The following is a 27188-nucleotide window of genomic DNA, read 5'->3' as shown; positions in this document are numbered from 1 at the left end:
GACACTGGTACCGATGAATAATACATCCTTGCGCGGCTCTGGTGATACATTATGCCGAGTTCTTCATCTTCGCCAGACCGCGGAAGACTTTCGAGAATCATATCGGAGCTTTAACCGCATGAAAAAAGTATAAGCACTCGATCGCAGACTCGTGCGGAATAGAAATAGGAGAACAGCATTAGGCGAACGTTCTATCGCCGAGACTAACAATAGCGATTCATCGAGAAGTTTATGGAGGAAAAGTTGCAAGTTTCGGGGAACTGTAACGAGCTATTTTGGGCAGGATATTCGCGAGGCTGGACGACGGAATAATTCAAGCCAATCAACACCGAACACTAACCGCGCGTTCGTCGATAATTTCGATCGGGCTTCGGATCGAAAAGGTCCGACGGAATATGCAGCGAGTGTTCATTTCCGGTGGCCGGCTATCGATCCCCGGCCAATTCGATTAGCGTCGTCGTACAAACGCGCAAAACTGTTTCTCGGCTAATTAATCTGATTATCGGGAAACCGCGCGCCATAGGAGAAATTTACTTTTCGACGCTGGACAAAGCCGGCCGTCCGGCGTATCGCGCGACAAACAAATCGACGCTCTCGAGGTCGTCGGGATACGATAAGGGAGGCCAAAATTAAAAAGAAATAATTCAAAACTGATACGCTCGGAAGGAATTCAACCGATATAGCTATCCCCGCTGTACGCTGCTCGTCTTTTTCTGGTCTCTTTGCTCCGTCGTGTCGTAAAAGCAGGAGTCGCGTTCACCCTTCCCGTTCTTTCATCCCCGTCTGTCTCCGTTCGTGCCTCCAACCCTTTATTACCGCGGTGCAGCTGCGTTTTACGATTCCGCGTTATCTTCCCTCATCGTGCCTCGATTTCATTCATCTTAATCCCCAAGTCGTTCAACTTATTAAGCGACTACGGGTTTCGCGCGCGTGTCAAGAACACAGTTTCGCGCCACTAAGCAAGGTAATTCTCGGGGAATATGAGACGCTCGATTTATAGACACTGCGGCGGTAATAAATTCGCAAACAACGAGAAGTAACCTTGACGGGAATACTAGGAGGCTTCCCACATCCTCCGAGGTGAATTTTCAAGGCGGATAAACGATAACTCGTTAAGCATCGTAGGGAGACGAGCAATTTGTCTAATTAATTCCAAATGAATATTCCCGTGCCCGATACACTTTCGTATTTACTAATATTTTTTTACGCCGGATATTGATTATTCGATGTTTAATGCATCAGCTGTTCCATATTCCATATCCGTCGACGTGTTGTTTGCTTCTCGTTATTCTATCCGTGCGTTTGTTATTTATTTTTCAGTACGCACGCTGCATTCGTATTTAAAATACACATTCTCTATTAGGTCCGGAAATTAATTTTCAATCCTTAATGGCGTGTTCCGAAGTTGGTTATTTCTTAGGTGGGAAAAAAGTCCATTTCGAGTAAACGTTACAGGCGATTTAGCGTTGGGGGTCGAGAATTAATTTGCAGACCTAATATTTGCGAAAGTCATTATTGCGGGGCATCACGGCACCAGAGTCGCTACATTGTACCGAACTAACCGCTGTTAGGACAAATTAATGGGGGATGGTCGAAGCGGGTGTCACGCGACGACGTATTTTGAGGTATGCTATGGCCGAAAGTTGTAACAAGCGCGATGTATTTACGCGTCAAGAATAAATATTGCACCGGGAGAATGCGTGCCTTCCAGAATTCCACTTTGCAACGTTCCCAGTGTCTCAGACACGAAAGTCCTTAGCATGATTAATCTGCGCGGCAACGCAATTAACTATGATTTATCATATTTGCCGCGCTTGTTATTCGTTACGGTGCACCTCTATTGTCTCTCGAATTTCGCGATTGTTACAGCTTTCTTAGAAAATAGCCCGGAGATTAATGCTTTTGGTACAGGTGGCGATTACAATCGCCATTCGGAAATCATTTGTAACGACCAGCGACCCAGGTGCAGTAGGAAACGTAATGGCCGATTGACGTTTCGGCCATTGGGATTCAATCGTCCCTTATCTAAAGGGGTAAGCTCGGAAACGGTACTTGTACTACACCCTGTCCCCTTTTTTACGTTGTTACTTTATATTTTTCACGGTGAACGACGTTGCAAATTTTACGCGATCGGATTAAATTTCGCCTAGAACTCTGCGACTGATAAAACGTTACGATAGCGTAGGAAAGAACAGCCCGCGAGGCTCGCGCGGGGATTTTTAGTGGAAAACCCTCGAACCGTCGTTGAAAAATGTCTTCGACGCGAATATGGTGTCGAGCGCAGACGAAAATGGACGGTTGTCTGGCAGCCCCTCGCAAAAGATCTCCGTTTGCCGGTGATGCGTAAGAAAAGCTCCATTCCCGTTCCTGTGACGTCTGTTCGATGACAGACAGCGTTGATCCGTTCTCCTCTCCAACCCCTGTGTCTTTCCCCCGGCCCAACCTTCGGTTTCTTTATCAACCACCTGTCCTGTTCCCTTGTCGCCTCTCTGTCTCCGTCCTCGTCGTGTGCAAATGCGTTTCTGAAAAGCCTGCAGCCTGTCTGCAGCACGACGTGCGACGAATTCTCCGGGCAGCTTGTCTACATCCAGCTAGGCGCGACGCGTAAAAGGAAAAACGGCAGAGGGTGAGCGAAGAAACAGCCGGAGACGATCCGCCGGGGGTCGAAACGCGAGGGTTCTGCTACTCCTGCTCGAGGAGGGCGAGGAAAATATCGCGCGTACCGGGAAACGCAGTGATTCGACGCACGTGTACGGAATGCTCGCGACAAACCGCGTATTTGTATCTCGGGGTCCCATAGTGATCGCCACCCTCTTTCCGGCGCGTCTTTATGGCCCGACTCCGGGAAGAAATATTTCGCGAGTCGAACGACGGGACGTGTTACGCCTTTACGAGACGTACGCTGGATTACTCGGCGATACGGGAAGATCGCGCGAAAATACGTGCTCGAGCGATCATCCCCCGAGCCATCGTCTATGCCCCACGCCGCAACCCTTATCTCATCCCTTTCGATCGACTCTTTTTACCAACAATGCGAATATTTCGATGGTAATCGTTGTCCACGTTATCACAGTCGAGGCGATATTGGTACTAGTGAACTGTGAATAGAATTTACAAGGTCTCGACGTGTTTCGACAGGTGCTGCTAATTGCCACGAACGACAGAGATCGGCCTTGGTTCGAGCAGAGATCGATCACGCGCGATATTAGTTAAGAGGATCAAGTTTTCGGTGTTAAAGAATAATCTTAAAGTCCAGATACACTAGGATGCACGGCAAGCCTGAAGAGGTTAACTATTCCATAAACCAGGCATGTCCAAACTAAGCTCCGGAGCTTAAGCACCTTCCCATACTCTGTTTCGTTACCATGGCATCGCAACGCCAGCTGATGCCGTGCTATACGAGGCGCGGCCAATACGCACGGTCACCGTGAAAATTAGCGTACCGTCTTTTATTTTACGAGCGAAACGTTCGCCGGGACCGGAACGCCGGCGACCATGTTTGAGTAAAAAGTTCCAAACGTGGACACAAAGGCTAGAGAATCGAAAAATAAAAATTCCATGCCGGGTTTCTGTTTGCGAAAAAACCTTCAACTCGGTTATTCGGATCAAATCTGGAAAGCTGCTTTCCGTAAAAATACGAGACGTCCAAAAATATATTCTTCAGCCCAAGAGACGTCGAGGAAAACGAATAGAACTAGGGCTAATTTGAAACTAACTTTGGATTTTTGTAAACACCATTTTAAAGGCTACTTTTTTATACGAGGGCGCGTGTTTCGATGACGATAGTGGGACACGTTTCGCGTAAAAAAATCAAATACTATACGGCTCGTTGGTTTCGCAGAAAGTACGTACTACGCGTTTACGAATAATTTTACACCGCGCGGTCCGTTACGAGTGCACAGACGCGACAGCAACGCTGTAATTTTTCGTAGTTCGCGTCGTTGTTTGAAGTTTTCGTTAATTACTGGCCACGACTGAAAAATGCGCTTTAATTATTCGGCCGCGGAGATAATAGCTGGCAGAGATCGGACGGAGGGTAAATGTAAAATACAAAAACGTATGTTTCGTGTCGGGGCTTCCTGTCCGAACACAACGCACAATATATTCCTTCGTTCCTCCTCGTATTATCACGCACGCACGGTACACAGGGACGCGTTGCACATTTTTCGACCAAACAAAACCACCGTGGTTACGAGTTTTCGCGAACAACACTTGAATAGAATATTTAATGCTCCGTCCATCTTCTGTATTCGATGGAAAACATTGACTTTTCGATGTTTCCTGGACTTTGGGAACAACCGACCAGAGCTGTATACGGGGTGTAAAAGCGAACAGTTTCTCTGCCAACAAGTTGTAGGAGTGGCGCGAAACGTGCAACTACGCGCGATTTAAATATTCCCTTTGCCCGGCTCGAATTTTCCCCCCGGATCCAGGTGTCTCGACTAAATAATTCAGCCGGACGTACCACCGGAACCGAATTGCTTTAAACGCCGAATCAACGAACTTTGCGTTCGAATTAATCACGCGCGATTTATGGTACCAGCGCGGGAACCAGCTGCGTTAAATTCGATCTCTTTCATATTTAATTTCAATTTTTAACGTCGGAGTCGCGGGAACGTTTCGGTGCCTGTCGATTCCGAGTCGACGAAGACAAAGGGAAGCTTTCGAACGCTGAAAGGTCGCAGAGAGACTACCAGATGCGAAAGAAACGTCGCTCGGCGAGCTTCGGTGAGATTTATCGTTGCCTTGGACGAGACGTTCTACGGAGCGACTCTCAAACGGCATCGGAAACTTTGCAAGCGTATCCTGGAACAGGAAATTAACACTAAACCTACCGGCACTTCGTGCGTACCCATTCCTACCATAACCGGTCTTTCCTATACTCTTTTACGAGACAACGTACTTCTAATTTTCAATTAAACGAACAATTTATGGTCCAGTTTTATCGTACACTGGTCGTACGATCAGTAGGAATTACTGAATCTTCTTTGGGTATGTAACGTCAAAGTAAAATGCAAAATAAACATAGAAGGAAGAATAAATTATAGTAGTTGTTATAGTCATCTGATAGAGGATGAAATGCCCTTTAAAACGAGCGTTTGTACGAGTCGATAGCGTTATTAGTTCCGGAGATATGACGATTTTAGTTTCGCGTCGATGCGATGGCTAGTTACGGAGATATAAGGCTTCGAAGTTTGTTTACGTTTCATTGTTTACGTCGCGTGATCAATGGCTGCACGTGATCGTAGTAAATAGTAAACGTGACGTCACTCGGTCACTCGGTTAGTAGGTCAACGTGCGACAAGGAGGTCCGACACGACGCGTTAGACGAAGACAGCGACAGTCGAATTAAGAAAAATTACCTTTTACATAAATTGCGATATCTCCGAAACGGAAAGTCGGATCGACAAAATCCAAAAACCATTTTGAAGGGGAGGCTTTACCGCTGCTAACAGTTGCTCAATAATTAATAAATCCCTAATAGTTTCGGAATTGCACGCGTCTAAAGTTTTATGATTTTTAATACGCGTGAATAGGCCGTTCTAAGGCGGCGAGCGAGATCGTAGTCGAATTAAAAAAATTACCTTTTACATAAATTGCGATATCTCCGAAACGGAAAGTCGGATCGACAAAAACCAAAGACCATTTTGAAGGGGAGGCTTTGCCGCTTCTAACAGTGGCTCAATAATTAATAAAGCCCTAGTAGTTTCGGAGTTGCACGCGTCTAAAGTTTTATGATTTTTAATACGCGTGAATAGGCCGTTCTAAGGCGGCGAGCGAGATCGTAGTCGATTTAAAAAAATTACCTTTTACATAAATTACTATATCTCCGAAACGGAAAGTCGGATCGACAAAATCCAAAAGCCATTTTGAAGGGAAGGCTTTGCTGCTTCTAACAGTGGCTCAATAAATAATAAAACACTCGTAGTTTCGGAACTGCACGCGTCTATTTTTAATACGCGTTGTTAGACTGTTTTAAGTGAAAACTGAAGCTTCTCTCCTTTCATCTTTGCTATATTAGATGACAAACAATAAGAACAAAAGTGAATATTCTAAAATTCATTGTACGTATACTAGAAGGAAAGTCGCGAAGTTAAGTGTCGCTAAAATAATATTGTGTGTTAGAAATTCTAAACGAAATTTTAAAAACAATCATTTGACGCACGATTCAGTTTTCTAGTGGAAAGTGATAATCGTGCAATCAGATTGCTACGCCTTCCTTGTTCAAGGATCCTTTGGATGTTTGCTTGATCTATCGCCAGTGACCAACGGTGTCGAACGTTTGCAACCTTCGAAAAAATAGACAATTTGGAGCAGGATTTATTGGTCGTTGTACGCAGAGAGAAAGACGCGAGGCAAAACCGATATGCGTTTTTGCGTTGGCGCGTTTCTCTTCCGCGGTCCGTGCCGTTTACTATCTCCGTGGTCGAATAATTAAAATGCGTTTTTCACTTGTGCATTGTAATTAATGAAAACTTGAAACACTCCGTCGAAAACTCCGGGAAAATAATAGCATTTCGTTCTCGTTCGTACTTTTGCAGTAGACGGAATCAACGCACGCCGCGTGCTATTATATTTTTCAAACGAACATAGTGAAACCTGCGTCGCGCTATATTTTCTGTTTATTACTTGGGGGATATATAAAACACCGCGTAGAAAATACGGACAAATGTATTTAGACAGAAACGTTCAGAACGTACGTTTTTGTTACAATTAGTTACACTCGCGCGATTCTTCGTTGCTTCGTTGGCGATAATCGACTCGTTCGAATCTATCCGACCGAGAATAGTCCCGATTTCGGGTAATTAACACTCCCCGTGGCCGGGACGAACGTCGATAAAACGAGACGGTCGAAGTTTACGAGAAAACCACTAAAAACTTCCCCCGAATGCAGACACATCGAACCCCCTGAAGGCACAAAACTACAATCGTAAAGACACTCGAAACTCCCCCATGAATCTCTTCGCGCAATGTTATCGCGAACAGACACGCGCCCCTCGCTCTTCCTCGAACCATCGAGCACAAAAAAAAAAAAAACGAGAAAAAAGAACGCAACGTAGCAGCAACAATAAACCAACCCTCTCGAGACAAGTTTCCAGCGGTGTAGCGTTTAAAACGCCGTAAAGCAGAGCGTCCGTCCGAAAATTTCCATGAATTTTTTCCGCGGGGGAGTATTACCTTAAATAACCCTGTACAACGGTTGTAAGACGCACAAAAGGGTCGTCGGTTTGTTTGCAAATTCACATTTAACCAGTGGCCTGCGCTCGTACCGTATTTCTTTTTTCTCTCCTGGCCAGTATCCACCCTCCGCTTTCACTAGCGATGGCTTCGAGGCGATCAGGATTTCGAGTCTCTCGAACGTAACTCCTTTCGTACTTTGTTCCGTGACTTTGACGTTTAACTCGCAATGGTATTCGTTTATGGAGGATTATCGGTTGTAAGCAAGGGCTTGGGAACCATGGCAGGAAGCGTGGATAAGTCTCGAAAGAAGGATCGCTTTAACCCGAAAGCTCGCAACAGGCGGAACCGAATTGCCGTCGCTACTTTCCACGTAGTATGGACCGTTCTCGGGAGTCTGTGATCCAGAAGAAAGGCGGAGGAAAGTTGCCCGGTCCCGAGTACGCGGCGTGTATTATGCCGAGATAAAAACTTTGCCACTCGTTGCCAGGAAATAAAATGAACCGACCTCGCCCCCGCTCAACGGAGTTTCCTTTGGAGCCAGTTTTGGAATGCACGGTTCAAGGAGACGCGACTTTTATGAAATAAAATCGTGTCCTTGCCATTCACGTTACAAGCGCTATTGTACGAGCAAGAGTATTCGTAATACGTCGTTCGCGATGTTTTTAAAGGCGTGGGAATCATCCGGAGTAGGATCGATCCTAATTCCGTAACAGTAAAAAAATGACTTACGAAACGGTTCCGTAAGCTAACCCAGTTTCGACAGCTTTACTCCGGCCGGGCGTTCGTAAAATTGGAGAAATGAAATGCAGGAATGTTCCCGTTCCCCCGGGCGGGAAAAGTGCGAGATTGTAAATTACTGAAAAGAAAAGGAAGAGAATGGAAAAAGGCGAGTACCCGGTGGCGTAACTTCCGACGAAAGGTCATTCGGGAGCGACGTTATCTCGGAAGGAAGTCGAGGGAGTACGGTCACATCGTAAGATCATTCACGACTGGGAGAAAAAAGTTTCGCCAGCACGGAGATTAGTATCTTACGCCCGTGTATCGACCCCGGGTTACCACATGCACCGCGAAATTACACTTTCTTCCATCGTTCGTCGTCTCCTTATCTCCGTGGCTCTTCCTTCCTGGCTGATTTTCTACCTGTTCCAGGTCGCGGAGTAAGCTTCTAATTATCAGGAATTAAGAGGTAGGCAGGGGATACGGGCCGGTCGCAATTAGAACCGCGATTCGTGTGCTTGTTTTCGAATAAATCAACCTCGCGTAGCTCCGGGGAACTCCGGCGCTCTGATGAATCGGTTGCCGGGAAAGCCGTGTAATTAAGTGAAATCGTTGTCTGGAGCCGCGTTTATTCGATAATAATGTTCCATGACTTTGTCGAGGCCTTCTAAATCTCGCTGAAATTTCTTTAAACCTACCACCGTGTGGTTAGATACTGGCACGGTGCAGCTCGTAAAATCTACAAGATCTATTAACGCGTTATCGTTTAGCGAATAAGGCGATCTGCAGGCGAATAGATCGATTAAATGGCTATGTACGCGGTACATAACGAATACGGTGATAACAGATTTAGATAGGAACGGGTAGCATGTACGCGAACGCAATATTTAACAGGTACGCTTATATAAGGATCCACTGTTTAGTAACTGTTGCGGTTGCTAGATCCACGGTTCGATAACATCGCTATGACACGATCTCAATATTTAATAGGCACACTGGACGTACAGATTCGCTATTTAATGGCCAAAGTGACGGTTCGATACCCATTGGTACATAAATAGTTGTATATTAATATTTAACACGTGACATAAACGCGATCGGTAGGTTCTATTTACATATGGTATCGTTAATGTAACGGCGGAAGTTTCGCGAGCATTTGATTTTCAAGTTTTTAATAAGCGTTTCAGCAGCGCGCGTTCTACGATCGGCCATTCACCGCTTCCGGTACAACGGTCGGTTCTCCGTAAAGCGTCGAATTACCTGGAACTGAAACTTCTTCGCGATGGTAACTAGCGCGGAAGACGAAATCCCGGGTCAAACGTAATTTCGCGAAAGTTATTACGAATATAACGCGCTCGCAGGGTTTCGCGGGTTTTCGCGAGATTGAAATTCTAGGCTAAACTATCAGCAGAAACGAGAAATAAGCGAGGCCAATGAGAGACGTCGTTCATTTTCGCCAATTATTATTCCGTCGCGACTCCGTGCACCGGTCGACGTCAAGAAATTGCTTCGTGGTTTAAATAAAAATTGCATTTTTATAGCGGTAATCGCGGAGCCGCGATTGTAAGTTTTATTCCGACGGTATTGTGTTCCCGTCCGTCGGGAAGAAATTGCTTCGCGATTTAAATAAAAATTGCGTCCCCGCGTTCGTTGTTATAAGAGTCGCGATTGTAATTTTACGCGATTCGTTCCCGACCGCGAGGTAACACGATGAAATACTCGCGCCAGGCATTATTTCTAACTCGTCGTCGCGTAAAAGCAACTAACGACGTGCTTCCGGACGCGGAAAACGAGACGGGAGATACCTTTTTCGCGGAACGACGGATCTTCCGAGCTTTTATCGAACGGAAACTTGTAATATTCCGTTATTAAGTTGTACAGGGTTTCAACGAGTCGCGGGCGACACGTTCGAAATTGTAGCTCGTACAAAGTGTAAAGACGTGATCAAATTAACGCGATCACGGGCGAAATTTCAAGTAGGTATTATGCAGGCACGGAGTGGGTTATTACGCGCAGCGAAAAATGTTTGCTCGCTCGGATCAAACGGTTTGGAAGTTTCGGTCAGTTTTATAGGAGTTTGGGTCGTCGAAGAATGCCATCGACGTCGATTGTTCGCCGCTGAACCGGAACCTGGTCCGTCCCTCCGGGCGGGTCGCGAACTCTAATTTCTCTTTCGGCAATTAACTAAATCAAGAGGCAGGGACGAGTCGGTTTGGAGGCTCTCGAGTCTGAACCGTCCCTCGTAAATCGAACGGTCGACTCTGACCCGAGTCACGGAATTTATGTCGGACGATTAGACCGCGTTTAGAAATTGCGGAGGTTTCCTTAATTTCCGCCAGTGGGTCGAAGGTCGCGCGTCCCCGGGGACAATTTCGAGGGTTCCCACGCGCGTCCTGTGCACCGTGCTCTCCGCGAATAACCTTTCGAGGTAGAAAGAAGACTCTGTCTCGGTTTTTCGTTCGGTCTCTGTCTAGGTTCCGCGCACGCAACACCGCAGTGCGGAGAAGCGCGAACCCGGTTAATCGCACTTTGCTCAACGACCTCGCGTGGACCGCCCCTAACGCTACGCGTGCACGATCGCAACCTTAAAACTCTCCTAACGACCAGACACTGCCTTCTGGCTCCATTCTTTAATCGCTCGCGATCCACCCTCGCGGGAAAAACAATCCCACGAAACTAAATCGTACGGATCTTCCCTCGCGAAAAACGAGACAAAGGGGAGGAGTGAAATTTGTTTCGATACAAGTAGATAAGCAAAGATCGGGCGCAACAAGTTCGCGGAAAAATGCGAATTACTCGGAGGCCGGCGTGTGTCTGGGCGATTAAGAGACACGGGGGCGCTGGGGAGTCGAGGAAAGTTGGGAGACTAAAGAAAGTGTAGAGACTTCCGGGGTACACGGAGTTCAGGAAGTACGGGGAGCAAGTTGGAGAGGATCAAAGAGTTACGGAGAACAGAGTGGCGGTCGAGGATCAAGGGAGTACAAAGTGTCGGAGCGAAGGGAATCGGGAACGTTACGGGGTAAAGGTCCTGCGGAGTACGTATCGGAGTGTACGATCTATTAGAGAAGAACAGCTGCCCCGGAATCCGGAGACGGATGAGCTAGAAAAACCGAAAACTTGCCAGTAACGGAGTACAGAGTGCAGGGTGGAGAGATAGAACGCGGTAGAACCAAAGAGCAACGCGGTTAGGGGTTCAAAGGGCAGGCTGTTTAAAAGTTTCATACGTTACGGAAGGCCGAAGATCTACCGGAAGCCGTAAGAGTGCTCTTCCAAGGGGGTGGAAAGACAGGATTATAGAACATATTGCAGAATCTGAATACTATTGTATGCTGCTTGAACAAATGCTTCGAACGGAAGGCGATTCGGATATTGTTTAATATTTCAAAGCTGCTTTGCACTCTTCCTTACGGAATGGATAGTACAGATTCAAGTAAACATCGTAATAATATCGTTGCGTTTCCTTAGAGCGTGCATCGATATTTTTTGGGACAACGGGTCTCCAGGAGGATCGTAGGATTCCTTTCGCCTTGTGTTCCGAGTTAATAAACCCGATGTATCGAGGAATCCCGTTGGCGCGACGCTTTGTCGCGTCCAAAGACCCGGTAAAAACTAATCTAAATAACGCCGAGCATCGGTTCGATTCCCGATCCGTTTGATCTGTGGACCGCGACGAAGCAATCACCGGGTCTTGGTACATCTTTTTTCATCCCCCATCGTCCCTTCGTTATTTTCGTTTGCCCGGCGTTCGTCTGCCATCGACAATCTTCATCGGGGCGCAATCATCTTCCGAAAGGTATCGGAAGGTCACGTTTCCCGGGGACTGCACCGCGGGTTGCATACCAACTGCAACCCCCTGCCGGTAGATAACCTTTGACTCTGGCGAGAATCTCGACCCGACGCGAACAGACCGAGCTTTCAAAGGAACGAAACATATCGAGCGTTCCTTTCAGGCCGTTCCTTTTACGCCGCGCCGGAATCAGAAATCCACCGAGTTCGACAACGCGCGCGGCGCCCTTCGGCTCCCTTTTCCGCATAGCCCACGCTCGCCCTATCGATCCGACACTCGTGTTCACCGTTCCGACGATACTCTGTTTTACAGCCTCGCGATCCTTGCAGATCCGCGACGATCTCGAATATTTCCACCCACGCGACTCCCGACGCTCTATCCGACTTTACTTCGTACCGGTAATTTCCCAGTCTCCACGGTTCTCGAAACGAAATTTACATTTCGGCGCGAATGCAGGCGCCGCGGGATCGGGATAATTAAAAATCGATACGCGCGCCAGTTTTTCGGATGATAGAGAACTCTCGACGGCGTCGGTATTTATAGCCCGGCTGCACTGTCACGGTAACGATCCTAATAAACTCCTGAGCGTCGATGTTGCTTCGTAGTTTCGCGAAATTTGTCGGGCGCGGCGCACGGTAAATCGCAGTTAATTGGCACTATCGCTTACGGATATAAAATACGTTTAGCGGCAGCCTTTTATTTTTCACGAAACCTACCGTAACCCTACGGGACGTAGCTGTATTTCACGTAACGGGATTAAAACTTTTCGGCGTTGGAGACCCGTATGGGACCCGATATTTTAAGTTTCGAAAATACACTCGTCGGTTTGCTGTACGAGACGTCGATTCCTTTCGCGACGAAACAATACGATTCCCCTAATCGCCGGCGGGGGCTCGTCGCATATCGGAAACGACTGGCTCGGAAAAGAGAGAAAAGCCGCAAGTGGCGTGCAACCAGGGGAAAAAGCTCCTCCCTTTCGTTCGCCTCTGGTCGCCGAGATTCCGCGCGTCCCTTTCGTCGCGGCGCCCAAGGAATTTATGGGAAACCAACCGCGCATAAACAGTACCGGCGTCCAATGAAAAACGTCGCCCTCCGATTTTCTTCAACGTCGGAATGCGCGATTCCGCGTCGCGACGCCGTGGACGCGTGGCTGCACGCGGAGAAGGATGTTCTTTTAAAATTGCTCGAGGGACACGCCCGATACGGAGTTTCCCTCCTCCGGTATCGTTGCACGCGGAGTCGAAGGGCTTCGAACGCGCCCGGAAGCCCAAAGATCGATCGAGATTCGACGAAACCAGAGAGAATTAACTTCCAAGAGCGAGAAATCCTTTCCGGGCGCGGATAAATAGCTGGAATTTCGCCTGGACGGTTTCCCTCCGATTGGAATTAAAACTTAAACATCGCTCGAAGGTAGTAATTCTTACGCGACGAGGATGCTACTCGCGCGATTACTTCTTCCAGTTTCGCGGTAGGTTAAACGGACGTGGCGCGAGAACGCGTAAAAATCACCGATTCGCGTTCGGTGCTTCCTTTGTAATAATTAAAAGAAAACGGTACCATAATGGAGGTCGAACGCGCCTTCAAAAATGAATTTAAAAGTTTCCAGGCAGAACCGCGTCGACTAATGAAAATTATTTAACGTGTCGAAAAACAATACGATGCCCTGTTATAAAAATATCGCAGATTCGATAATTAAAATAAACGATACGGAAAATTCGGTAGCATCGGTGGCCGATCGGTAGAACGTTATTGTTTCTACGGAAACGTGGTTCGCGGTCGGTTATACAATTGTTCGAACTGGCTTGATTATAGCATTCACCGCATCGACAGGAACAAAAGCAAGAGTACACGCAACGAAAAATACATTAATCTGCCCGCAAAGAAATATCGGCCCCAACAATATCGAACAGCTGTTCGTCGAGACTAAACTTGGCCCATTATCGATACGTTCTGCAACCGAACCGGACTACAATAGAGATAAAAAGCATATTATGTAGGAACATTTTCCATTGTTTTTCGAACGCTATGCTCTACTCCTATTAATCAGAGAGTTAATCGTAGCATATTAAACGTTGACGTTTGTACGTGCACGCGAGCATGGTTATGTGCGTTGGTGTGCGTGCTTTGACATGACGGTATCGAGCGTGAATGGTCACGCATACTTGACGAACGTCTTGGTCTGCGTGAGTCTCCATGTCCCTGAACGAAAATACATACTTACACCCACGCGTGCACGTACGACGCACACCGGGAGACCTTTCATGCATGCGTGACCATTCACGCTCGATACTGCCACTTCGAAGCACGCAAACATGCTCGTACGCATACGCACCAGCAAATATAATCCTACGTAAACGTCAAAGTACGACGTTCGATGTTCTAGTCTCTGGCATAGCGTCTTTGATAGATTCTCAAGAACGCAAGAGACGCAGCAAGAAACTTTCAGAAGCGACAGAAGCGTTTATTTAAGGTAGGATAAGAGACGACGTTGCCAACGAGATGACCTAATAGCAGCAAGTTCGCGGGTCGCGTGTATTCCGCGAGGAACGTATTAATTCCGTGGAGATTCTCGAATTAAGCATACGGAAACGTTAACGTTGGGTCTGAGGTTTCGAAGTCGTTCGTGGATTCAAAGCGCGAATTACTCGAGCAAACTTGCCCGCGCAAAATGTAATAGCACGTTGGCAACGCGTGCAGCTCGCGCGCAAAAAAACATAATTATACGTCGACGGTATAAACCGAACCCACCGTCGGAGTTTCAACGACGTTCGAGCAACTTGGAGCCGATACGTTGCAGTGTATATTCCAAAGTCTTTGTTGTCTGCTTTCGAGCGAACTCGTGGCCCCACCCAGTACGAAATCGTCCATTGTTCGTTTTTCAAATTACTCCCGGTCCTAGTTGGACCGTGTTTGAAAAATGATAGTCGAGGGGTGGTTGGGTGGTAGTACGTCAACGGTTTGCCAAGGATGCGCGCGAGAACACGGTAAGGCGTCAGAAACCGCAAACATCCGTAAAGCGCAATGTTCTCCGGGAAACTTGCCGCGTTTCCGCCGCAATTTACTCGTCGTTCCGCGAGCAAGTTTCGAGGGAGGCTGGAGGAGGGGGTTGGGGGCGGTCGGGGACGCGGGGTTAACGGAAGTTCGCGGGGGTCGTCGATGCGTTCGCGAGAATAAATTCGCAAGGTCCCGCGTGGTGAATAATTCACGTGGGAGCCGATTCTCTCGTCTATGATCCGCTGCGAATCGGCCGTAACGCGAACCGATACGCGCGTCGCGACGCTGAATGCATTAGCGGGCGTCGAAACCACGCGGGACCCGGTTCACCGGTCTCCTTCCATCATCTTCCCGGTCGACGCGGGAAGGTTGTTTTCCGATTTTACTCGAGGTTTCACGCTTATCCGGATCCGCTTTCAGTCCTCGTCGCGCTTCCTGCGGGGGAAGCCACCCTGGGGCCATTCTCCGTTTTCTGTTCGTCGCACTCCACCGTTGCCCGACGACAGACGCCGCGCCGGGGCGAAACAGGCTGCGCATCCCTCCGGTTTTCTATTTGTTTTCGAGCCATCCGGCCGATACGCCGCAGACACGGTATTCCGTTCAACGCGCGTTGCTTCCGCTCGCGGATCCAAGACGACCATGGGAAACAGGGTCGCCTCGGACAACTCATTCCCCGTCTAGGGAAACCGTCCACCCTAAAATTCATCCCCTTTCCCGGCAAGTAAAAAGTTTATCAATTAATCGAGGGTCGAGAATGGTCATTTTTGGGGGCTAATTGTTTCGAACGCGATTCGCACCGGGAGAGGGTTTGTAGGGCGTAACGAGGGGAGGGGGCAGAGATTATAAGAAGGGAGAGAAGCACGGGACCGGAACGAGATAAAGATTAAAATAATGGAAGAGCAGAGAAGAACAAAGGAAGTTAGCACAGGTCATAGAGGAGACGGAGAACGAGCGAGCCTAACGGAGGAAAAAGGGTCCGAGAAACCGGTAGGGTGTAGTCGTTTCCGACGTAATCGTAAGAGCTGGTTCACAGCACGCGACGACTAATGGAATATCCCTGTACGACCGAGAAGAAGCTGCCGTGAAAGTCAACCGCGGACCACGGGACCTCGAAATTCGAATTAGAGGGGAAAAACGATCCACGATGCTCCGCGCTAATCCCGAAATTTATAGATCTTCCGACCGATAAATCGGCGTTAACGCTTCCAGACCGTTCCCCGTTGTTCCTGAATAAAATCTCCGGGCGCTTCGTAGAACATTCGCGTATGGTTAGTACGATAATGACGCGATATTATTAGAAGGAACGTTAAACTATTCGGTGGCACGTTTACGCACGAGAACCGTGTTATAACGGGCACGATAATGTCCGAGAATTGTATAATAATAATAGGATATGGATGTACAATGCTGGTACACGGATAGAACCCCAACGATAACAGAGTAATGTAAACGACGCTGATAAACCGTAATGTACGGAACGATGTATCGGCAGTATCGATATCCGATCGACAACAAACGCTGAAACTAGAACCCCCGCGTGTTCCAGGGATTTTCCTAGCCGTCTCGTTGCCCGAAAATGGCCGCGCCCTTTGGCGGAACTGCCGAGAATTCCCGAAAGGTAAACGACGTTTTCCGCTTATCGGACGCGTCCGCAGAAATTAGCGCTCTAAATGGAAAACACGGCCACGGAAATAGAAGCGTAAAGGAGGATATAATTTTTTATCGTCCCCTATTACCCGATACCATAGACGGCGAACGATTTCATCGGGTCCTCGTACCCTCGTCCGGCCATTCCCGCGAGCAGGAACGCTCTTACGAGCTCTAATTTTCGGAGCACGAAAACCGAGGCCTCTATTTAAGATATCGAAAAAGCACTCCCGGGCCATTTCCGCCGGGATCCTATAACGGCGTCTGTGTTTTCTTACGTTGTAACGGACAAAACGCTGAATCGGTGCCGGCTTATCGCGCTGATGAAGCTGGAAACCGAGGAAACCGACGATAAAGGAACGAGAGGACTTGGCGTTCTCGAATTGGCTGGGAATAAATTCGGTCGAATCGGCCAAACATCCAAGACCGTCCCGGAAACGGAGATCTGATTTCCACCTCGACGAATTCGCCGGCAAGTTCGCGATTCTGCAAGGTTTATGGAAAACAACACTCCGTCGCGCGTTTTTCGCGTTGTAACAACGAACCAAACCTGGAATACCATATTACGAATGTTTGCTGGCGTTTTACAAATCGCAGGGATTCTAAAACGATCCAGGAAATTAGAGGTTGCAGAGCAGACTCCTCGTTTCCGTTCGACGAAACGAAAAGACGAGGAGTGCTCGAACGAGCCGCAAAAGTTTCCGCAAAGTGAGTGTCTCGAGGAGTCGCGTCGCGGCCTAGACGCGAAAAACCGGAAGATTGTTTACAACTGTTTATAGTTGCTTCGTCTCGGCCAGCGAAACGATCGTGGAACTCCCGGGGAGAGCAATTTAACTTCCGTTCTCAAGACTTTCCGCCAACACACAGGGACAACCACAGCCACTCGCTTTAATACTCTCGCAGCTGTACATCTTTCTGAATTTTTTAAATATTCATATTGCTACGTTAGCTCGTTATTACGGAAAATTTTCGTCCACCCTTGATAGACGAGAGCGAAATCGTCCAATTCCATTTATCTGGCAAGATAGACGATCAAAGTATGACTTGCCTGTTCCGAAACGGGGCTCTTAAACGATCTAGATCGACGGACGATTCGAAAGAAGAAGCTCGAGCTTGTTAGACGCGAGCAATTTTAATCTAACATTAAGAGATTGATGGTTATGGAATCTGTGTTAAAAATTTCGTAAGCCCAACCCGTGCCTCCAATAATATTAATTGATCAATTCCACGGGTCGGAACATCGAATGAAAGGGTAGAAAACTGATAATTGAGTTTGGTTCGAGTATTGCTGGCGAAGGCGTAGACACGTTCCGGATACAAATGCTCCCTATAACCATTAATCTCAAAGTCTTTTTGTTTAGATCGCCAAGGAGCAAATAATGGTTTCCGACGGTGCATTATTAATCGAATAACTAGGCGTTTCGGTAATTCAAACTCACCGAGATTTGTTAATCCCACCGAGGCGCGAGTAATTCTGCGAAAAGTAGGTATTTCGGTATTGCGCTAAATACTTGAAATTGCCTCTATTATTCTAGCTGGTGATTGCTACTTGAGAATTTATGCGTTCAGAGCGGTCCACCCAGCGGGCGAAAATCACGAGGTATGCACGATCTGTCGCTACTAATCAAACAGATTAAAAAGATTATTTCGAAACGAGCAAGAGCACCGGGAGGCGTCCGAATTTTATATATAAATTAACGTTAATTTTCCCCGTGTCTATCCTACTTACACCGTCGTCGGCTTTTCTCGCATAATACTGCAAATTTCTTTATCCTTTTAAAAGCGTTTCTGTATTCCGGGCGAGGGTGCATTCAAGTTTAATTTTACCTCAATTATTTCGCGACCTTTACGGCGGTCAAACGGGTGTCTCGTGCTCGCAAACGGCCTCGAATTTTAATTACCGCGAACTATCCCGCGTTCCGTCTCGCATAATACGTGCCCGCGCCCTCCAGCGTGCCACGTGTGCACAAAAAGAACCAAGGACTGCAGAGGGCAGGAAGACAAAGGGATTCGTAGCCGCAGCAGGGGGGGTGGGGGTGGTGGGGGGACGGGACTTTTATATCGAAACGTCTCCCCCCAAGAACCGCGTGTGTCAACGCCGAAATTTATTTACCGTCCCCGGACAGACGGGAGAACAATATTATTGCCGCGACAAAAGTAACCAGACTTCCGAGTTTCTCGTAAAATTAATTTTTCGAAGCGCTTCCACCGTACACGCAGACAGTTTTATTTGTCCCGCAGTTGACCACGCGAATAAAAAGCGCCGGATCGTCGGATCCCCGGCGATGGAAACGCAATTTCGATATCGAACTCGCGGCTTGCCACTAGTCTCTCCGTTAGTTCTCACCCCCCCCCGTTCCGTGTGTTCGTGCATAAAGTATGACGCAATCACACGCGCGTCAGCGTAATAATAATAAGAGGGGCGTCGACGCGGGCGGTTTCGCGCGTGTCACGCGTGGCCACCGCCTAGCACAATGTAACTTCCTCCGAAAGCGGCATCGTAGAAACAAAAGATTCAATTTTACAGAGACCCACGTTCTCGACGAGGGTAGTTCACGGCACTAACGAGCTACCCCCTTCGAGGCGAACGCGAAACAAGCTCCCCTTCTGCTCCGTTTTCGGGTGGTAATGCGCGTTTCCTCCCTTCTGGCTGACTACGGGTGCGTGAAGGGACCAAGGGGTGTCGGCAACGCCAACCGAACGAACAAGGGTCGCGAATGTTTTTGCTCTTATCGAGACGAGGACCGAAATTATCCGCCTTCGATTTTAATCCACTTTCGTTGGATTACGCGGCCCCGGTTGCTGCCTGCCAAATATACTAAACCGAATTTAGGCTCCTTTGGTCCGTGCTTGAAAGAAATAACGCGACACCGGGAAGCAGCGACGTTGAACGATGATGGGGGTAGCTTGCAAGGAAATAAAGAGAAAGAGAAACGCAACGAAAGCCCGGCGAGTGAAAAATGGAAGAAGACAGGCGTGACGGGGGGAGGTAGGGTGGAAAAGGGTATGCAGGATAGAAATAGGAATGTCGAGCAGGTCGTCAAGTACCGTGGACGGGGGCAAAGAGAACCAGAGGCGTATAGAGAAATCCCGATGAGGCGCGACGCGAGAAAAGGTGGTGCGGCGATACGAAAGAGTTGCTCGAATTATACCGGAATAAAGTATGCGGGGCGCAGACAGGTGGAAAGTAGATTACAATGGTCCTCGAAAAGAGAGCGAAGCACGAAAGGTGGATCGAGAAAGACAGAAGCATAGACAGGAGGGATCAAAGCGGACGGGGTCGGTGAGATCGGAGATAGAGAGGCATGGAAAAAGCTACCTTTCCGTGCAAAGAAACGTCCGAGATGTCCTGCAAAGAACGGACAAGAAGAAGAAACAAACGAACAAAAAAAAAAAAAGGAAAAAGATCGCTACGGGGTGGGAAGCGACAGGGAAAAAGAGGGAATCCGCCCTCGTGGATTCGACACAATGGGACACGCACAATGCGACGTCCGATAAGGGAGACAGGGTGGTTTAGGGCGAAAGGAGAAAACGAGCAAGTGGCGACGAAGGGCGAGGCACGCACCCTTCGCGTTTACTGCACCGCTCTTCGATCCGAGGATATTATCGACGAGATTTCACCCTCCGTCTCGTTCCTCTCCCACTAATAAATAATAAAACGCGTCGTAACGCAACACCCTTCGAGAAAAGAAATCCGTCGACGATGCACGGAGTGCTGTGTGCCTCAAAATTTTACCACAGGAGCCCATCTGTGTGTTTTAATTATAACATCGAGGAAGATATTATACGAGTAGGTGTTGAAATTTTTCGACAAAATTAAAAAATTTTAAATCGTTTTGAAAAAATTATTTTTAGTTGCAGGGGTCAATTACAATCATTTTTGGTGAACAGACATACCCCCGAAATCCTACCCAGTTTCTAGAAAAAAATTCGAGAAGATGTGAAATTTTTCGACAAAATTAAAAAATTTCAAATCGTTTTGAAAAAATTATTTTTAGTTGCAGGGGTCAATTACAATCATTTTTGGTGAACAGACATACCCCCGAAATCCTACCCAGTTTCTAGAAAAAAATTCGAGAAGATGTGAAATTTTTCGACGGAAAAAAAAAATTTTAAATTGCTTTGAAAAAATTATTTTTAGTTGCAGGGGTCAATTACAATCATTTTTGGTTAACAGACATACCCCCGAAATCCTACCCAGTTTCTAGAAAAAAATTCGAGAATATGTGAAATTTTTCGACGGAAAAAAAAAATTTCAAATCGTTTTGAAAAAATTATTTTTAGTTGCAGGGGTCAATTACAATCATTTTTGGTGAACAGACATACCCCCCAAATCCTACCCAGTTTCTAGAAAAAAATTCGAGAAGATGTGAAATTTTTCGACAAAATTAAAAAATTTCAAATCGTTTTGAAAAAATTATTTTTAGTTGCAGGGGTCAATAATAATCATTTTTGGTCGATAGGCATACCCCCGAAATCCTACGCACTTTCGAGAAAAAAATTCATTACTGAAAATATGTCTGACCATACCGTACATCTACTCCCCTTAAATTTTCCGGTAAAAAAAAACTTTTCAAATCGTTCTAAAAAAATTATATTCGATTGCGGGGGTCAATTACAATAATTTTTGGTGAAGAGACATACCCTCGAAATCCTACCCACTTTCGAGGAAAAAATTCGTATAGGTGGAGAAATTTTATTAACAATTTTTAACAATAATCTTGTTAATAATTTTGAAACGAAGCCTCAATTAACAGATTGGTATTCTTGATTTTCGTCTTATTTTGGCCTATAGAATCTCTCATTAAAATTTTTCCCAGGGGTGGCTAAACACCCTGTATATTATTTTCGCGCGTTTTCAAGATCTACGCTCGGAATAGGAAGACGCGGGGTCTCTTGTTACGCTCGCGAGCGTTTATAAAAGTAATCCGGAGGATCGGAAGACCTCGTCCATCATGCGTGACACGAGACCATTCACGGAGCAGTCTATAAAGACAGCCTTTAGAGCGGACAATGCGCATTATGTACCCCCTGGACGGAGGTTGATTTCATTGCTTCGCATAAATCTCCTTTCATCGATGCATACATTGATAATAAATCATGTAGGTCGGGGAAACGGTACACGAGCTTGAGAGTGCGTGAAAAATTCTTGGTCGGAGCTGATTTTCTGGTCCGGAGTGCTGGGACTCGACTTTGATACGCTCCATCGCTCGTGAAAATATTTTATTTAGATACCATACTTGGAAAACAAGCGGTCCAGGGCACGTGAAAAATAAAAGAACGTTTGGGGAAAAGCTGGCCATTCCGTGGTCGGTTCGGAAACGAGCGAGAACGGTGGTTCGGTAACCGGCAATGAATTATTCGAGTGGAAAGCTTAGTCTTTATCGTGGAGGTCTATCAAATCGTGGCGATGCACGGAAGCGCATCGACGAGGGGACGCGTGCGAATGCTTTGGACCACGAGTTCGTTGGCAGCGTCGAGATCGAGGCACGAAAATTCGCGATAAATCTCGCGGCTGACTGCCGGAACATACACGAGGAACAGTCATTTCCGGTGAATTTCTGGTCGGCGGACCAAGAATACTCGAGAGAGCGGAGAATCGATCGATTTCTGTCGCGTCGGAACGATGGCTTCCTTGTTATCGACGAGAAGCAACCGGCGGGCCCGCTCTCGAAATCGCCAATTTTTCCAAACCGTGGAGAAAACAATGGGGGGAGGGGAGGGAAAAGAGTGGACGCGCGAACGCGAGTACTCACCGAAATCAAACGGATGAAACCGGCGAGACGGAATCACGTTGTCCTGCGAACAAACGAATAAAAACATTACGATCGGTGTTTACCCAATGAAACCGTGTAAACGTTTGATAAACCAATCATAAATTTGAAAATTGAATCGTCGAAAACCCGTTTATTCTTTGAAACGATTGGTTTCACGGATTTCGCGACGGAAGGCGGCCAGCCGGACGATATACAGTAAACGGAATTTTAATCGAAGCACCGCGGACGCGCGCAAACAAAACGAATAAACCGGTACGTTGAGCAATTTCGAAAAGGTGTCCGTTGAAACGTAAAACCAAAATTGAGAAATGCCCGTCGAACTAGAAAAATACGTTTCATTTTATACCCCGGATCAACAGTTATCAGAGAATCTTGCTTCCTCGTTCTCGCGCGATTCAATATCGCGATGTACTCGAATATCAAACGACGATTTCGAGCAAGCAAGAAGCGAATATTACTTGAAAATTACGCTTTTTCCCCCCAGGGACGAGCCTACCCGATTCGACGAGGGTTTCCTCGAGGGTCTTCCTTCCTATTCCCCATTGGAAACTTATAAAACGCTGAGCTAGCACGTTTCACGCGGCCAATTTATTATCCTGTTCTTTCCCGTTTCTCCGGCTATCTATTGTCTCGTGTCATAAGTAATTGCCGTTTCTTCGCTTCCCCTTTAAAAACAGCCGCGGAACATTTTTACTATTTGCTTCTTTCGATTTTTATCGATCGTTCCTGAGCTTATTCGCGCGTTGTCCCCCTCTGGATCGGTTCGAAGCGACCGGTGGCAATATGCAAAGCGCGACAATGCGTTCGAAATTCATTTTATCGTAACAACCGCGTTATGCAACGGTGAAATTTGCATGCCATGATTATTGCACGGAACCGTGGCCATCGAGTTCGACCGTCACGGTGCGCCGTGTACGGATCGAAAGGGCGACCGCCCGTTTTCCTCATTTTCACTCCACGAACTCTGGAATCCCGGGGTTCCCCCGACCACGTATTACGCGCTCTGCTTCTTTCGCGAACGATGGAAATTTATTTCTCGAGCCGGGAGTCGGGACCGCGAAACAATTTTTCTAATCGATGCAAAGGACCGATCGAACCGGGATGGAGAGGAGCTCGGTGGGTTTTTACGGGCTCTGTTTTCCAGCAGGCAAATCGCGACAGATTTCGGCGGGCCGTCGATGCGGAAAATGAGTTTCCGCGCGGCCGGGAAGTTCGCTGGTTATTCGCGAGTCGGTCCGGAAAAGTCGGAAGAGATACGGCCCTCTCTCTGTTCGACGAACTAACGCACGTTGCACGGTATTATCGTTGGCCTCTCGCGACACCCTGAACAATAAAGAAAAAAGGAGCGGAAGAACGACGGGCATTAAAACTTTCGAAATAACAAAGTTTCGCGAGCCTCCTCCGCGGAACGTCCAGACATCGACGAAACACCGTTTACGGGTAGCCGGAACCTGTGCTTTGCACGTGCACAGGACGCGTCTCTGGATGTCCATCGCGCGAGGTACAAAGAGTATCGTAAAAGGCTCCCTTTGGTGTTTTTTATTTATTTCGAGCGGAACGGTGCAGCTCGTTCCTTTGTTTGTTCGAAACGATTAGTTTCAGCGCGAAATTACTGCCGCGGAAATTACACAGCCGGATAGAAATCACGCGTTGCGCCGGGCATTCGCGATCACGTCCACGGTTCGTCAACAAACGAATTACAGGAGCTCGTTTGAAAGGAAGATCAGCCGGAAAATCGGTTAACGTCGATGCTTTTGCCCCGGGAAATCCGATTGCCGCGGAAGAGTCACTCTCGTCTCACCTCGTTCCGAGTCCGTCGACGCGATTCTTCCGTAATCAGATTACATACAATTACGAACCAAGTTCGATTCGTTGCGTTCGCCGGAAATTCATCACGACGAACAAACGAAACGTTTCGCTGGGGAGCCTTGATTTTTACTTTACGACCCGACCTTGATGCTCAAATCGTATCAATATTCTCTATGGCTCCAAATTGAGAAGAATATTATGACAAAAATACGATATTTTCCCAGACGCGGAGTCTGAATAATAACAATTACGAGAGGAGACTGTAAAAAGTGTGTAACTGGCGCCGGGAGTTTGAGCAGACAGTGTTTTCTATTTCAATTAAACGAACCCGTGTGCGAATAATATTTGTCGTTCCGTGAATTTTATCCAGATTCTCGTCGTTTAATTTTTATACCTCGATCGAATCAATTTACAGGGCTTGATTCGGTGTTTCGAGCGCGGTCCTGAAAAATAACGGGCACGATACCGTCGTTACAATTAAATTAATAAATCGCATTGTTGCCCGGCAAAGCGATTCGCTTTATACCCTCCTCATTATTCGATTCCCTTTATTAACAATATCGCGTTACAAATGAAACGATACTCGATAAATTCTCTCGGTACTGCTCCCATATTGCGTACATCGTTCGCTAAATCATCCGGGAGTGATTACGAACGAACGAATGACACAATGGGAAGGTGTAAGGGTTCCGAATTCAGCCGGATACTGGCATAATTCGATTAATAACGGTTAATCAACGGATCGTCATACGTCCCCCTGCTCGTGAAATTCTTAAATGAACGCTTCGTTCTCTATAAATATTCGATGATATCGGAATACGTTATATTTCCCAGGTGATAAATTAAAAATGATTTTGTTACGTTTCCAGGACGTCGACCTACGAGACAGCCCCGCGAATCATGCCTTATCCGATACCTTTGACCTCGATAAATCGAGAGCAAAGCCAACGATCGTTTCCCGCGACCTCCGACACTCGAATCGAAGTAAACGAAGAATTAATTTCCCTCGGATCCAGTTTCGTGACCGACGATTTTACACCAACTCCAGCGACGAGAAAATTTTAATAAAAACCAACGATTGTAATTTCCACGGGAAAGTAGCTCCTTTACGCGAGAGAGAAAATTCCGGTATTGTTTCGGAGGCGTGTCGTGTATTTTATTAGACGACGAGCAATGACAATTTTACAGTTGTCAGCAGTTTGCGGTAATGGGTTTCCAGGTGACCCAGTGTTCGTAATTTTTGACAGAACGGTCAATCGTCGTCGGCGGCGAGGAAGGTCGAGATTAAACGCGGCGCGATTCAATTTGCACCCGATAATTTTTGCGCCGCGAGAGAGCACCGGTTTAACCTTTCGCGCGGCGAGCGGTGAAAAAACTGCTCTGCTCGTTCCGGCGTGCGAAGAAATTCCCCTCGAAAATTACGCGAGTGGGAGGAGCTCGAGCGTTTAGACCCGGCACGCCAAAGAGGGAACTTTAAAGTAAGGGAAAAAGGCGACGTGGAAACTCGAAGGGCGACGAGAAAATTCTCCCCGGGATCGAGGAACCCGTCGATCGCTGGACAAATAATTAACACGGTTTCGTCGCGGTCACCGGTGACCACCGTGTCGGTCGAAGGAAGAACGAGGCGAGAATAAAGTCGCGGATAAAACGGGAGAATTAAGTGGGACATTGTGCCGCGATGGAGCACAAAGTTCAGCGTACGATAAGATGCGCGGGGCGATATTGCCTTGATAAATTGCGGTCGTTTCCAGCGGTATGACGAATTCCAAGAGAAAACAGAGGATCGGGAATTGAAATATGGAAGTAAGAGCCCCGTCGCGCGAGAGGGACAGGAGTCGGGGAACACAGCGATTCGCCGAAAGAAAAATAGAACATTGGAAACGCTCAAAAGCGAATGAATGGAACGAGACAAATAGCACGATTGAAAAATTCGAGAACAGAGAGCAACGCGAACGAACGAGAGAATAATAGAACGGCCGGCAAATAAATTATACGATCGAAAAATGTAGCGGAAACGGAGGGATCGACCGGTCGAAGGATGCAAAATTGAATGAAATGCGCACCGTCGAATGGGAAAATAAATGATTGTACGTAAATAAGGGTCCGGTTGCGTAAAAACCACCGGTGAACCCGAGTCACGTTTCACCCTACGAACTGTTTCTTGCAGACTACGACGCGGCCAGGTATCCAACCTGTCCTATGATTTATCCGCGACTCGTTCCGTTCGTTCGACAGTTTTCTCAGGGGGGGAACGATTTGGGAATCAGGAGGATATCGAAACCGCCTTTCAGCAGTTTCCTTCGCCCCGGAGATTCCGGATTCCTACGTAAACGGAATTAATGCTCCCGCGGGAATACATTCGTAATAAAAATATTGAACCACGAGCAAGTTAAGTTTTTAAAACGGTCGGGAAGTTTCGATGGTCCGTGTCGTGCTCGTTAGGAAGGAGAGGTTGACGTTTAAGGAAACAAAACGAGTCGATTTCCTAGCCTGGGAACGAAAACCACCGGCGGGACGACGAGACATTCGATGGAGGAGGAAAGCGATAGACTGGAAGCAGAGGAGAGAGCGTGTGGGGGAGGGAAGCAGCAGAAAAGTCACGTAGGCCGCTTTGGTCCGACCGTGATGACGGAGACCAGGCCGCTGTTGCTGCTCTTGCAGTCGTCGAGACATCGAATTATCGCAAAGTTTCCGACAGGGCCGGAATATCAATGAATTCGACGGTTCCCATCCGGCCGATGCGAGAATATCGGGGCTGCCTGGACGTCGGGGCCAGCAAAATGTTCGATCGCCCTCTTTTCGTTCCTCCCTTTCGAACTTTCCTCCCAAGGAAGTTCTTTCGAATCTCCGCTTCGTTTCGGGACGAGCAGCGTTCGAGATCTCCTGGACAACGTCCTCGACCTCGAATCCCTCCCGGTTCGCGCCTCGCTTTACATTTACTAACCCCTGACGCTCCCTCTTTTACAACCTTCCTTTTTCCCTTTCGAGAATCCTCCCCATTGTTTCCTCTTACCCGGGTCTCCGGGAGTAATCGCCCACTCTGGCGATTCTACTAATTTCAGAGCCGTTCTGCGCCCTCCGGGGCCTACGTTTCCGTAGAATTTTAAACCGAATCTGAATTATTACGCGTCCACGGCTTTCGAAACGTTTGATAAATCAGGGACAACTGTCGCTTTCGTCGGTAAATTTGTTAGGCAATTTCTGGTAAAAAATTCCGTTCGACTCGTTCGCGTACAAGCCACGTTCGCTATTGGCGAAACACCGCGCCGTCGGCA

The 27188-nt window shown here is 47.4% G+C and overlaps 1 protein-coding gene across 3 annotated transcripts in view; it reads right to left on the bottom strand.

The window, feature by feature from the left end:
* The window catches only part of LOC143340581 (prolyl 4-hydroxylase subunit alpha-1-like), a 159173-nt gene that overhangs the window by 59593 nt on the left and 72392 nt on the right, over nucleotides 1-27188 (bottom strand). The window contains exon 3 of one of the 3 annotated variants that reach the window (XM_076762736.1): nucleotides 22084-22126. The exons of the other annotated variants lie outside the window; for them this stretch is intronic. The gene's annotated coding sequence lies outside the window, so the exon portion shown is untranslated. The remainder of the gene's footprint in view (nucleotides 1-22083; nucleotides 22127-27188) is intronic. 3 annotated transcript variants of the gene reach the window in all.

Source organism: Colletes latitarsis, chromosome 3, assembly GCF_051014445.1.
Source record: "Colletes latitarsis isolate SP2378_abdomen chromosome 3, iyColLati1, whole genome shotgun sequence".
Classification (NCBI taxonomy): Eukaryota; Metazoa; Arthropoda; class Insecta; order Hymenoptera; family Colletidae; genus Colletes; species Colletes latitarsis.
This window is presented reverse-complemented; position numbering and strand designations above follow the sequence as displayed.